Here is a 16,310-nt window from a genome sequence, read left to right on the forward strand (position 1 = left end):
TGATTCACAATGCCTTAACGCATTCAAAGTACTGAAGAACGCATTAATTACCGCACCTATTTTGATCGCACCTGACTGGAAAAAGCCATTCGAGTTGTGCGATGCCAACGGTTATGCAATGGGGGCAGTGTTAGCACAGAAGGAAAAGACAATGTTACACCCCATCGCATATGCAAGCAGAACCTGTCTCTTATACACATCTAGATGTGTATAAGAGACAGATTCAAAAGCTTCCACCTCCAGCAAATGTGAAGGCTATAAGGAGTGTCCTGGGACATGTAGGATTCTACCGTTCTTTTGTGAAGGACTTTTCGAAGATAGCTCAACGGTTGAGTGCATTGTTGAGGCTGACAGAACGTTTTACCTTGATTCACAATGCCTCAATGCATTCAAAATACTGAAGAATGCATTAATTACCGCGTCTGCTTTGATCGCACCTGACTGGACGAAGCCATTCGAGCTAATGTGCGATGCTAGCGGTTATGCGATGGGGGTAGTGTTAGCACAGAGGAAAAAAACAATGCTACACCCATCGCATATGCGAGTAGAACATTGAACCCTGCCCAAGCAAACTACACTACCACAGAAAAGGAGCTTCTTGCGGTGATCTTTGCGCTCGAAAAATTCAGAGCCTACTTGCTGGGATCCAAAGTGATAGTTCACATCGACCACTCAGTAATAAAATACTTAATGACAAAAAAAGATGCAAAGCCAAGGCTAATCCGATGGGTGCTCTTCCTCCAAGAATTCGACATGGAAATAATTAACCGCAAGGGGATGGAGAACTAAGTTGCTTACCACCTATCGAGATTAGAGGATTCGGAAGTAGACCGCATTCAGTCGGAGGTGAACGCATCCTTTCCAAATGAGCAGCTATTCAAACTTGAAGAATTACCATGGTACACAGATGTTGTCAATTACCTGGTTTATGAGCAATTTCCAGAAAATTACATAGCCCACCAAAAGAGGCGGCTTATGCATGAATGTAAATCCTACTATTGGGATGAGTTGAATCTTTACAAGAGGGGGTCAGATCAGATCTTGCGACTGTGTGTGCCAGAGACTGCTTATCAGCGCATACTTTCCCAGTGTCATGACTCACCTTATGGCGGACATTTCGGAGGTCAACGCATAGCAGCAAAAGTGTTACAAAGTGGGTATTATTGGCCGACTCTATTCAAGGATGCACGAGACTATTCTATGAAATGCGACAAGTGCCAACGCACGGGAAATATTCATGGAAGAATGCGATGCCGATGAACATTATATTAGAATTAGAACTCTTCGCCATGTGAGGCATAGACTTCATGGGACCATTTCCACCATCAAATGGTCACAAGTACATTCTGTTGGCCATCAATTATGTCTCCAAGTGGGTTGAAGCAGAATCATGTGTCACAAATGATGCGACAACAGTCTCCAAATTCTTGCGAAGAAACATCTTCGCTCGTTTTGGCATCCCATATACCATAATAAGTGATGAAGGCTCCCACTTTGTCAATGGCGTCATCAAAAAATTGTTGCTCAAGTACAATATCCACCATAAGGTCGCCACCGCATATCATCCACGGACAAACGACCAAGCCGAGGTGTCTAATAAAGAAATCAAACTGATCCTAGAAAAGGTGGTGAATCCTTCATGCAAATATTAAGCCATGAAGCTTGACGATGCCTTCTGGGCATATAGAACCGCCTATAAAACACCTATAGGCATGTCCCCATATGCGCTAGTGTTTAGGAAGGCATGTCACTTATCGCTGGAATTAGAGCACCAGGCACTGTGGGCAGTGAAGAAGCTCAATTTTGATTTGAAGATTGTAGGGGAGGAGAGAAAACTTCAGTTGCTCAAGCTAGACGAATGGAGATTTCAAGCATATGAAAATGCCAAGATCTATAAGGAATGTGCAAAGCATTGGCATGACAAACAACTATGCAAAAAGAATCTCCAGGTTGGTCAGAAGGTCTTGCTATTCAACTCTTGACTACGACTCTTTCTGAAAAAATTAAAGTCACGCTGATCTGGACCCTTTATAATTAAAGAAGTATTCTCGCACGGTGCGGTCGAATTAACTAATGAAGAAGGGACCAGCGCATTCAAGGTCAACGGGCAAAGGGTCAAGATGTATCACGGAGGAGACTTTCATCGCAAGAAAACCTCCGTGGACCTGAGGAATCCTGACTGAAGAAGAAATGGTTAGTCCCTGCGTTGATATGCAACACAAACTCATCAGGGACACATTTTTTTGTATCCTTTTGATATCTTTCTTTCATGAACTTACCTCACTTTTTGTATAACTACTACTCTTTAAAATTATCAACTCTGTCTTCCATACTTTTTACCCTCTTAATATTTGGTAATGATTGTAGTGAACAATTGCGGTGGAGCTACACGATAACATGAAACACGCGACCAATTCGACCAGCCCATCGTAATCGAGGAATCAACCCACTGCAAAAAAGGATGCGATCACAGATGATGCAGGCAACAAAGAAAATTTGGGGGTTGTATCTTTCTTTGACTCTTTTATTCCAAACTTTGTACTTTTCGCATCTAATTTTAATATTGTTAAATTTTATTATCGCATCCTCTTTAGTTTGATGCAATCATTAAATTTTGATTACTTTATTTATTCACCACATTCTTTCCCATACCAACTATGATTTCAATGATGAAATTCATGCCTTTATTTCTTGTCGCATGTACTAGAGTCAACTTTATCTCAGGATAATAAATTCATGAAACATTTCTAAAAGTTAGCAGTCCACCAACTTTCTTTCAAAACGATTTTTACGAAATTTCCTAAGAGCATCACATGAGTTATTTCATCTATCAATAATGAAGACATTGCTGTGTATAAATTTGAGGGTGCTAGTATTTATTTTCAATCTTGCTACTTTTAGAATTTCAATAAAAAAAAAATCATAACGTTGAGATCGGATCCTGCTCGTAGTTAGATGTTCACATGACACCCGTGGGGGCAAGCCAAAACGAAGGTGGGAATTGTGATTAACGCATAAAACAAGTGATCGCAACTCTGCTGCCAAATAAAATGGGCATGAGTTTAGACTGAGAAGAGCACCTTGCTCGTAGTTGGATGCTCGCATGACACCTATGGGGGCAAGCGAAAACGAAGGCTAGGCCCTTGGATCGGCGCAAGGTCATAAAAAGAATATCTAAACCGCGTAAGGATAAAAATCATTTGGAAACACCTTGGTTGGAGAAAGTTTTGAAATAAATCATGTGATGTCCTGGAAATGAGTAAAGTTTTTTTGAAGGTTAAACTTGCGATCCCTAAGTATTAGAAATATTTTAGATGAGACCAGGATAGAAATTAAGAAGATTTTGGTTCATAAAATTTGAATAAGGCACCTCGAGAAATCTAGGTAGGGTAAAGGCGATTGACTTTTAAAAAAAATCTTTAGTTTATGCTTGAGGACAAGCATTGTTTTAAATTTGGGGGTGTGATAAATGGTAGAAATACACATTATTACAGCGCAAATAAGTAAAACAATGAGAGAATGCGACGGTAAAAATAAACAATATCATGTCCAAAAGCGCTAAATTGAAGAAATTACGATCGCATGCGCCCATTACATAAAAGCAGTTAATTTACTTGTTTTGTGCAGGAAAAATGCATTGGCGCAAGTGAAATTTCGATCTAAAGAATTAGGCATCCACACGCTTGAAAGATTGCGATTGTATGAGATTGTGAGAAGTTGCTCAAGAAGGTGGCCGCATAAAGACTGCGCATCAAGGTGACAACATAATAAATCATGATGGGACGGAAAGCTGATGACGGTCGCATCTAAATTTAGTTGACAAGCCGTTAAAGCCACACTGTAGCAAGTACACTCAACTTTCGGTGACCCTTAATCGGCACATCAGAGTAGGAGATTTAATAACCACCCATCATTGCAATCATTAGAGAGAAAGGCTGTTTCACCTTGAGCTCTATAAATATCGAAGGACACCATTGTAACAAGGATCGCCATATAGAATAGAGAATAAGTTAGAGAGCCGTTAGTCCGTTCACGTACATACTCATACTTAACTTTAGAGGACGGAGACGAGCTAGGAGATGAAGAAGCCGAGAGATCATTCCCGGTCAAATCAAGAGACTGCCGGCAAGCGCTACAAAGGGAGAGAGGGCCAACACTTGCGAGAGCAAGGATATTCTTCTGGACAAAGTTGGAGTGAAAAAGACAGTGTAAAAGGCCACAGGAAGCAAGACATTGCTTACTGTGCTTCTTATCTCTAAATTCCATTATTATTTTGTATTCAACACTTTATTTATAGAAAATGAAATTCTCATTTCAATCTATGTTCAATCTTTCCACATTTCGCATGAGTAGATAAATTTCTGAATGGGTTGAGAAGTACTTAGCTAGCATGACTTAAGATTTACACTTTATGCGATCATCTTGTCTTATGTATGCGTCATTCACTCTTTAGAGATACTTGAGAAAGCAGTCTAAAGATAGAATCTAGACTTGAGAGTCAGATTAGAATCTGGGCTTGAGAGAGTCAGATTAGAACCGCATAAGCAAGAAATAGAAATTTAGACATAAGTTCTATCGCTATTTACACATCGCATGCACCCTAGAGATAGGATATGATAGTATGCGGTCATCTTGTTTTATGTGTGCATCATGCATCATCGCACAGATAAGATTAGAGGCTTAGACATAAGTCCTATCAACTTTTTCGTATACATCACATGCATCCTAGAAATAGGAATTATGGCATTTGCATTGAGAGATGACATGTTGTTGTTTGTGTGTAGCATGATCGCATAACTTATACGTAATCTTAGGAAGTGTTAGTTAAACCCTTTCTCAACCCATTCAATGCAAACTCATTATAACTCTCGATTTCATCAACTCTTTGTTCGAACTCCGTCACATAGGAAATATTCTTTATCAAAACACCATCCAACTTATTTGTTTTCACCATCGATAAAGAATCAAAGTAATTTTCGCATATTTACTCAGTAGTCCCTATGTTCGACCCTAGACTTACTAGGAAACCAAGTGAGACTTATACTTGGGTCTTATTAGGAAAACTTGCATGTGCAATACATAACACTTCACCGCAACTCACTTGGTAAATTTCTTACTCTTTCATAAATCTCCCATATTTTCTTTGATTTTCGTTAGTCTACAGTTAAACCCTCTTTTATTTTGTTTTCTTTTAATTAGGGTTTTATTTTTTTTTTCCAAAATTACCTTATAGGATTTTTGTCTCTTCTTTTCTCCTTGCTATTCCATTTGAAATTAATCGTGATTTAAATTCCATAAACGAATATTCGGTGAACTCATCGGAAGAAAGGTAAGAAAATTACATCAGAGAAATCAAGAGAGGAAGAGAGGTAATTCAATTTGTTGGAATTGATTTGCAGAAAAACAATTCTCAATATATCTTTTTTCTTTGTTTCTGACATATGATTTTTGGTTTTTCACACACACATCCCTCACTTTACAGATGGCTGAAATGAAGAAAGAGAGAAACAACATCGAATTTCATCACAATCTAATTTTGACCTTCTTTCTTTCTTTTTTTTTTTTCCAATTGATTCTTGGTAAATTGATTCCTCTTTTTTCTATTCTTCAGATTTCCTTTTTTCTTTTTTTGTTTGAATGAGATGATATCTCTGCGATAGGTGAGACATTTTTTGGGATTTTATTTGATTTTAAGAATTTAAGGTTTCCTCGTAATTTATGGGATTTTGCTCAATTTTTAGGATTTGGGTCTTTTTATTTGGTTCCTTTGACTATTTTTGGCATTCAATTTCGTAACTGATAGCAAAATTGAGTTTATGCCGTTGTAAGTTGAGTGAAAAATTCTATTTTCTTGCTTTCCTTTGTGTTTTTGCTTTTGCTCTATTCTAACATTTTTAATTACATTTTCTATTTGTGTTTTTTATTTTTATTTTTACTTTTGCAATGTCATTTTATTCTCTATAAGCATGAAGAAAAATTGTATCATAATTGTATCGAGCTGTAGGTTATGCTATAATCACTTCATGATGCAAAGATTTTCTTGATGTCCCAAATTTAGTTTTATAAACAAAATAATTTCAACTCGCACACATATGTAATAAGAATATTTATTATCTTTTTGTTTGTTGCATTCGATGATCTGTGTTCAAGATGATTCTGTGGGTATTGTCTTCTTTTTTGTTGAATAGGGTTGCGAGGTTTAAAAATTGTATATTGTTTGTTGATCAAGTTACTTTTAAGAATAAAATATTTCACCCAAATATCAATAGTGACGGAAGCCTTTGTCTTGTCATCCTTGAAAAATAGTGGAGCCCCACATTTATGTTTTTTGAAAGTTGAATTTTTGGCCTATCTGTGACTAAAGTTTAATTTTGAGCCTATTGTGTTTGACTAAAGTTTGATTTATATCTCTTTGTGTGATTAAATTGTTGTTTTGAGTCTATTGTGTGTTCAAGTGTCATTTAGGTCTATGTTCAAAAGTTAAATAAGTTGGTTAAGTTTAATGATCTTTATTATTTCAAGTGTAAAGTAAGATTACTTTGAGTGTAAGGTAAGAATACTTTGAGTGTAAGGTAAGATTACTTTGAGTATATGGGAGAGTAGAGGAGTGCTCAAATGAGTTTTCCTTGATTTTCTAACTTTTGAATGCAAATATCCAATAATGGGGTAGGAAGTTTGGAAAGCCCCATACTCTTCCTTGCAAGGACACTTGAAAGTGGGGCTTTGTCACCATCCATATGGTTCTTACTCCTTATGGTGCCAGTATTGTCCCTTTAGTTCTTGCTTCAATATTTACACTACCGTTGAAAAAATGTCTGATGTATCTCATTTTTTTTTTTTTTTTAATTATTGAACTTGGTTGTTAGTTGTTATCTTTGGGCTTGTTTATGACTTTGAGGCTCAAGCCTTTTTTATTTTGGCTATTGTGCAGTAACTTTTAGTTTCTCTATTCTTTCAAATTACCGTTATTGTGCTTTCATCATCGAACATAAGCTGGCTATTGGCACTCTTAGATAAAACTAAAGAAGTTTTCAGAAACATTATTTTCTTAACTTGTCTACATTGATGCCTTTACTTTTATTTTCTTCTTCAGTCTCTAAAAATCACAAAAATTAATGTATATGGACGTCCAAAGTTATCGAATTATGAAGAATGAACATTATTAATTTTGTTACAGCATGATTGTTCCAATTTTTTTGTTACTGTTCACAAAATTTCCTAGCTTCATTGTTGGTTTTGAAACATTAAGAGCTAATTATTTTTATATAAGTCTACATGGAGGAGGCCATCGGTTATTGTCATTGAAATTTAGTTGTTTTGTCCATGAATATTATAGAGTTGGAAAGTTGTTTTGTCCATGAATGGTTGTGTTTTTTGGTTGTATTTTTGTTTTGTTTATGGATTATTTGGGTACAAGGATCTGAGTCTATTATTTTTGTTGGAAGGTTTTAAGGGTTGTAATTTTCTATCGGCGAAGTACTAGAGGCTTGAAAACAGAGCACCTCTTAATCATTAAATGTAGTTTTCTCTATTAATGTACTGGCTCCAATTCTTCTAACTCAATTGACCTTTATTCTTTGTTGGGGTGTTGAAGAGTCTTCTACTATAAACTCCATCACGACGTCATTACAGGTATTCTTCTACTCAACCTATTAATTTATTGGAATATGATAGTACGAATTCTCTTTGTTTCTCAATGTATACAGTACTTATTGTAGGAGAAAAGAGAAGGAAAATTTTAAGGAATAGAGAAATCAACTTAATTACAACTTAGTAATATTTTGGTCTTTGAGGATCTTGTTGGTACTTAGCAAGGGACTCTAGTGTGGTTACTTTTTATAGTTTTATGTTTCGTCGTCGTCTCGACATTTTAGATCTCACTCTAGACAAGTGATGCGTGGTTAATGCAATGAAATAATGGTGTAGAATGTGATGGTAGAATATGCGTTGTGCATGTAAGTTTTCTTAGCAAGATCCAAGTATAAACCCTACTAAGTTGCCTGGTAAGCCCAGGGTGGAACACAGGGACTAAGGAAACAGTATGCGATGGTACTTTTCGATTACTTTACGGTAACAAATAAATCAATGTGTTGGTTGGTTTGTTGTTTAAGGTATAAAGTTTATGTAGCGGAATTGAGAAAGGAGTTAATAATGCGAAAGATACAATGAGTATGTGGTGGAACAGGTTGAGAAGGTGTTTAGCTAGTGCTTCCTGAGATTGCGATCATGCTATATATATGTGACAACAATTCATTTTCCAATGCAAATGCGATAGCTCCTAGTTTTAGTATGCATGCAATGTATGCAATGATATCTATAGAGTTTATTCCTAAGTCTCTACTTCTTGGCTATGCAATGATGAATGATGCACACAAGTACATGTGACCGCATACAATCATATTCTATCTCTAGGGTGCATGCGATGCGTTAATAGCAAACAGAACTTATTCCTAAGCTTCTATCTCTTCATTATGCAGTTCTAATCTGACTCTTCCAAGCCTAGATTCTAATATGAAATTTTCAAGCCTAGATTCTATCCTCAGACTACCCTTCAGAGTATCTCTAAAGGACGAATGATGTATACATAATACAAGATGATCGCATAAAGTAAAGATCCTAGGTTATGCTAGCTAAGTGCTTCTCAACCCATTCGATAGTTTTAGCTACTCATGCGAAATGTAAAGAGAGTGGACAGATATAAAGATGCAATTTTCATTTTATAAATAAGTTCAGAATACAAAATGACAATGGAAAATAAGGATAGAGAGCCTGGTAGCAATATCTTGCTTCCCAAGGCTTTTACACTGAGTTATCTCTATTCTGCCCAAAAGATGTTCTCGCTTCCACAAGAGTTGACCCTATCTCTATTCTTGATGCTTCTTGGCACTCTTCCGAGTCAACCAGGACGATCTCTCGGCGTATTCTCCCTTCCCTCGTTTCCGCCTTCTAAGTAAAGAAAATTACAAACTACTGCTATCTATGGTGAAGAAGAACTATATATTCTGAGTTGCGGAACTAAACTCTCCGAACTTCTTTAATGAAGGCGGCCTTCGGTATTTATAGAGCTTCAGGGTTAAGAGCTTTTTCTCTCAATTGATTACACTGATGGGATGTCATTAATTCTCTGTCTGATGCACCGAATAATTGTCACCGAAAAGTTGAGTGTACTTGCTACAGTATCGTTAACAGCTTGTCAACTTAATTCAGAATCAACCGTCATCAGCTTTCTGTCCCATTGTGATTTATAAGCTTTCACCTTGATGCGCCGGCTCTATGCGGCCACCCTCTGGAGCAGATTATCACGAACGCAAACAATCGCATAGTCTTGCGGTCGTAATCTTTTAATGCGCTCGGATGCTAATTTTCTTGAATCGCAATTTCGCCTTGCGCCAACACATTTTCTGCACAAAATACACAAGTTAGCTGCTTTCATGCGATCGCAATATTCTAAACTTAATGCTTTTGGACGCAATTTTATATATTTTTATCGTCGCAATCCTTCATTGTTTTATATCTTTGCGCTGTAATAATGTGCATTTCTGCCCGTTATCAACAAGGGTAGATTTACTTAGTCGAATATGTGGATTTGTGTTGCTTCTTGTAGGTAGGTTAGACAGGTTTATCCAATCCCACAAAAAGTCCCTCATAAGTTTTTACAGTCTTTTACAAACCGAACACAGAGATCTAAAATATTGAAGTCGACAATGATATTGGATATACTTGTTCGATGAAGATTGTAGAAGTACAAGGCTGGAAGAAACTTATGGTCCATTATTTCACAATTTATATTCAATACTTCTTATAAGAGAAAATACAAGCAATCATTTCGGAAGAAAAGAAAGAAAACTAATTATATTTGAACAACTCCCCCTTTTCATGTCATTGGTGTTGCAGATTTTTCGATTTATGATTTGTTTTGATTTGATTGATGGCTTTTGTAGATGACATCATGCATCTTGAGGATTGGAAGGTGGAAAGGTTCAAGAAGAACATTTTGAAGAGAGGTTGTGCTTGAGACTGCTCCATAGAAGGGAAAGGACTACCCTGTTGGCCCCTATTCTTCTTGGCTTCTTCATTTTTGTCGCCATTGGATCATGTGAGTTTTAGATTTTGAATGCTAATTTCCTCCTTTCCTCTTTCAAATGCTTATGCTTATGTTTTGGCATACTTTGGATCATGTGGCATACGTGGATCTTCTTTTCAGCAACATGGTGAGTTTGTTTGTATCTTGTTTCTGGTTTGATTTTTTTGCTCAATCTCTTGGCTTTAAACATGGGGTTATTTCAATATTATGGCACTAGAACTCCTTCCCCATTTCTTCTTTTCTTGTTGTCTTCTTGCACTGAACTTCTTAAATTTAGAAATTGTTCATTTTACTAAAGTTGTTGACATGCAACTATGTGAGCAGTGACTTCGATAATCACCCCTTATCACATCTTATGGGATTGGTTTTTGGCATGCGCAACAGAGAACATGTTGAGGTCTGATAATTTATGGGTACTATTTATTTGTAGTTTAGATTTGATTCAAGGTGCTTGAGTTAAGGTTTAAGGTTGCTTTGAGTAAGATTACTCATTTTGAGTACTTTTTGGGAATTTTGATAGTTTTGTTGAGAATAAGTGGTTGTGAAATATTTTTGGGTGTATATTTCTTTGAACAGGTTCAAGGTAAATTTTTGGTTTTGTTGTGGTAGAATCGTTATGCTCCGAAAATTTTTCATCGTCTTTGTATCTCATATCTAGGTAACCAAGCTTCTCTTCTTCAAGATCTTGAAAAAGAGAATTCTCCCATTTATTCAACTATTGAGTTTTCTTGTTTTGCAGGTGCAACAAAGGAGTAAAGATTTGGTATCGCAACCTCTTTATGCTTTTTTTTGGGAACTCTAGATCCAACACATTCACTATAAGAATTTTCTTTGAATGTACTATTTATGCACATTCCCAATAAACACGGTTAGTTGAATATGAATTCTGATCACATTTTCACTTTCAATCCTTTGTCTTAAACATTTTTTGTTTGTGATCCTTTGAACACAGTGGTCAGACAAATATGCCTATAACCAGACACTAATGAAGCTGGGGGAGGGTATGTTCAAGAAGAATTATGAAGGGATCCATACTTACCAAGTGGAGAGGGACAGTAAACACATAGTATTTGTATTACTTGTAATTTGTGTTTTCAAGGCCTGAATTATTGTATGACCTTTTAAATTATAATTTTATAGCAGAACTTATGGATTAAATGTAATAGATTTATAATCCATAATGAATAATATGTCGTAGCCACAACGTTCGATGATGATGTGTCATGTTCTACTTTTTTACCGGAAAAATGGATTCGGCAACAGAATTTTAAAAAAGGGACAATAATTGATAAACCGGATAGATTCTGGGCTTCAATGTCAATTTAAAGGGCTTCATTTGATTCTTGAGCTTCAGTTGCAACCGACATTAAAGGGCTTTAATGTCGGTTGCAAATTTCATTAAAGGGCTTTAATATCGATTGCAAATTTCATTAAAAGGCTTTAATGTCGGTTGCAACCGACATTAAAGACAGTGTTATTAAAGCCCTTTAATGTTGGTTTAAAACCGATATTAAAGACAACCGACATTAAAGGGCTTTAATAACACTATCTTTAATGTCGGTTGTCAACCAACATTAAAGCCCATTAATGTCGGGTTAAAACTAATATTAAAGCTCGAAATTCTTCTAGTGGTGGAAAATGGAGTAAATAAATATGTGTTTATCTTATGATATGCGTTCGTTCTCCATGTGTCGCTGGTCATGCGTTGGAATAAGGGATATGCAATATGCGTCTAAGAATCTATGCGATGACCATCCATTCCTACCATAAGTTTTCTTACTCTCTCGCCAAGTATAACGAGATCGCAAGTTTCTCGGGGTGATCCAAGGTCAAACTCAGGGACTTGTAGCTAAATGTGGCAAAGTGATGTGTTTGTGGCGAAGAATAAAAGAATAATGAAGTTTAAGGGTTATGTGCTACTCCTACTCCTAACTAAACAGATTAAACAATGGAAGTATGACTAAGAGAGTTGGTAGAGACACGATAACTGTTAATGCATAATAAGATGCATGGAAAAATAGGTAAAATGGTGGAGGGGATGACTTCACCGTAACATTAAGCTTGATCGTAAGGGTAACCACAGCCAGCGCAAGTTATGCGATCATGCTATACACAATTGTAGACGCATGCGATGCATATGCGATAGTGTCAATAGGACTTATATCAAAGTCTCTATTCTTGCTCATGCGATCTAACACATAAACAAGATGACCGCATACCACCATATCCTACTTCTGGATGCATGCGATGTGACCGCATACTATCATATCCTATCTATAGGGTGCATGCGATGTGTTAATAGCAATAGAACTTATGTCTAAATCTCTATTCTTGCTTATACGATCCAATCTGACTCTCTCAAGCCTAGATTTGGTCTTTAGACTACTCTCTCAAGTATGTCCAAATGATGCACTCATAAGATAAGATAATCACATAAAGCATGGTTGACATAAGATTATTCCTATCTCTAGGAACACTGCTTACTTTGCTTAGTGAGTTCCACTACTTACCCTCTCAGGCAGTTAGTCGCCACTGATAAGCTCATAGACAAGCATTATAACTGCTCATAGACAAGCATTGCTACATCCTCACGCTAAGCAAAGAGGATTTTCTCACAATACTCGTGCAACGCACACCTCTCGGTGGTTTGCTACATGCTTCATATGTCTATGCCGCATGATTAAGTATGCGATACTCTAGCAATCTTATTTAGTTTGTTGCAATGAAAGTAAAGGATGATAAAGAAGAAGTTAATGAAGATGGAGTCGAAGGAAATAAAGAGATGCATTGATTACAAAATGTATTAATTTCTTAAGCCAAAATGTAATACAATACAAAGATAGAAGAGAGATGGAGGGCTAGATGTAGGCAATGTCTTGCTTCCATTAGATGTGTATGAAGGCTGCCGGTGGTGCCATGGATGGGCGGTGGAGTAGTCTCTCTCGAGATCTATCTCCAGCGAAGCTCCGGTCGTCACTCGGAATGATTGGAGGAATGAAGAACTCTCAAAGAATGTCTTCTCACGCTTTCGTCTGTGATCACAATGATCTGCCATAAGGCAGAAGCTTGGATCATTTGAAGTTGGGCTCTAAGGCTCTATTTATAGAGCTTAATCACCGACAACATTAATGGTCCTGCTCTGAATTTCTGCTACTAACAGTGTGATGGACTGCTCTGAATCTCTGCTATTAATGGTGTGATAGGTGAAATGTCAACATCATCTTTTGATACTCCCAAGGTATGCGTTCATGCTTGGTTTTCGAAGTACCATCGCATTCCACCACCCTTGCGTTCATCTTTCTATTATGGTTATTACTCTGTAGCCGCAACCTCTATGCGATGGACGCATGCTGTTAATGGCCGCAACATCCATGCGACGAACGTATGCGATGGCCTTTGCAATGGTGGGATTCATTACATGTGATCGATTCCTGCGATAGCTACAAAAATAGACATTTGGACGCAGAATAATGCATAATATTGGGTTAGCCGAGATTTTCAATGCTGATCGACGCAAGTTCACTTTTCACATGAATTTTTAGTATAATTACCACATATTCTACTTGTTAGCCCTTATAATTCTAAATTATAATAACTTGCATTTCTACTAGTTATCAAGGAAAAAACAATAAAATGAATAAAGAATCATTTGTGTACAGGTGTCAGCTATCTATAGGTGATCCTTAGACCAATTATAAAATATCCTAACAAATTTTGTTTGAGTGGGAATAATCTTAGTCACATGCTGACTGTAGTCCCAGGTGGCTCCACAACTGCATTTGTTTTGCTGATGTGGACCTCTTCTTTCTTTTTCTCAATACTAAGGTCAAAGCTATGAGAAACAGATCTATCTATGAGCTCCGACTTGGGAGTGACAGGTTAATGTTCTAGTAATTTTGGATCTAAGGATAGAATGTCTTAAGAAGCTCAACCAAGGTTTAAATGGGTGAAAGAAGGTAGTCAGGCCTAACCAATGCAAAAAGCCCAACAACAAAACTAGAAGATAAGGTAAGAATGGTTCTAGGCCGAGGTCAAGCTTGGTTGTTTGGCCTACGATTGATTCCTCTTATATTGAATGATCCAATAAATCCTAGGGAATGGGTTGAAGCCCATTCCAAGTGCTTGGGCCTCGGCCCAAGGTAGGCCGAGCCTAGCTTTTCAACTCAGGATCGGCTCCTTTCATGCTGGATGGTCCAACAACCCCTAGCATTCATCCTAGATATATTGGAAAACATAATCCTAATAGGATTAAGTTATAACAATCTATAAATAGGCCATGAAGGCTTTGGTAGCAATCAAGTTAGTTTTGGATTTTGAATGTTGTACTTCTTCCTTCAATTTGTCTCTGACTTAGGCATCGAAGTGGACGTGGTGCTTGCCACCCTGGTGTTTGATCTATTCTTTTGGGTGATTAAAAGTATGTTTTAGAATAATTTTGAACATGACAAAAATAATTTTAACAATTTCAAAGTTTATTATAAATAATTCTGATCAACATCGTCACATAGCCCTCAAAGCTGATATTATGGAACAACTCAATATCAAAGGCTTGAAGGTGGAGACAGTTTTTAGAGGTGTGGCTTCATGATGTCGATGAGAACTCTGCCTTCTTTAACAAACTTTGCTCAACTTAACGTTGTTATAATTTCATCAAGAAAATCCAAGGCCATAATGATAATAGTTTGGTCATTCATCAAGAAATTGAAAAGGCTTTTATTGGATTATTTATTAGATATATACAAAGACTCATTTGATTAAAAAAGGATGATATATTATTTGAATTGACAGTCCATCAACAGTGATCAAACTAAAGCAGAGATTTGATTAAGCCTTTCGACCACCATAAGATTTATAATTGCATAAAAAAGTTTCGGTCATAATAAAACCTTCGGACTGGGTGGATACACTATTGTAATTTCTTAAAAAATACTGGAACATTCTCAGGCCCAACTTTATGGAAATGTTCAAGGATTTTGTTTTTTCAAATGCTACTGTGAACAAAGTTGTAAATGAAACGTTCATTCTTCTCATTCCTAAGAAAACAACGTCCATCAAAGTGAATAAAGTTGGGCAATGATATTCGCTATTGGGATGAGGAGATAATGATGTTGGGATTTGTACCCTAAATCATCGTAGTTTATTAATTATTTATTTTAATTATTAAATATGTAATTTTAAATTAATTATCCTTTACAATAAAAATTTAAGGTTATTAGATGTAATCTTGAATAATATGTAGTTGAAATATAGATGAATCATACTTAAATAATAACCTAAAGGGTTTATAGTATATGAATAAGGTTGGGTGCCTTAGCCTTACCTTAACTTTATCCTTGTGACACTATGGATACAACCTACTTTGTAATGGTTACAAATGATTTAATCCATTTGGAGACATGCGAGTGGATGTATCCTATAAAAAGAATTTGTGTATAAGATCATATCGCAAAATAATTAATCTCTCCTTGTAAATCCATTAATTAAGAAAATAATATTATTTCACAAGATGGTTATATGTGGCTAGATCTTAATCGTGAGTAAGTTATGAACTTCTATCTGTGAGGTCTTGTCCTTAGTTTTTCATCGGTAAGAGTGACTCGAGTCGTCGATTCAATATGTCTACCATTTTGGGACTTGACTGAATAGGAAGCTATGAACATAATTTTCACAATGGAACTTCTTTTTATATAGGGTAAGAAGATGAGTAGTTTCCTTAAATGCTGACTTTGAGACTTGAACAAGGGGTCTCACCCTATCACGGGCTCTAGAGAACTTAGTTTATAGTTGGACCATGAACAAATTGTTAAATAGAGAACCAATGATACTTAAGAAAATAGAGGTAATTACAAGGGTAAAACAAACCTTTGACCTAGTTGTACTTACAGACAACTCAAAAAGGATCAACTTGCTTGTAATGGTTATATCCATGGACGCAATTTGTCATACAATGCATAAGAGTGCAATTCTAGGTCTATAGTGGTTTGCTCTATAGTTAATGAATGAAGATTAATTAATTATAGAGTTTATTAAATTAATATTGGGTCATTAGAGCTTATAATTTGTAGATCCATACGGTCCCCTTGCCAGCTCACCGTGGATTAAGGATCAAATGTATTAAGAGAAAATTTTGAAAAGTTCAAATTTGTAAAGAAAATATATTATTAATTGTATTGGATACAATTAATACAATTATTGATATATTAAGATACATTATTATACAGTTTAT

This window comes from Benincasa hispida, chromosome 1 (genome assembly GCF_009727055.1).
Source record: "Benincasa hispida cultivar B227 chromosome 1, ASM972705v1, whole genome shotgun sequence".
Classification (NCBI taxonomy): Eukaryota; Viridiplantae; Streptophyta; class Magnoliopsida; order Cucurbitales; family Cucurbitaceae; genus Benincasa; species Benincasa hispida.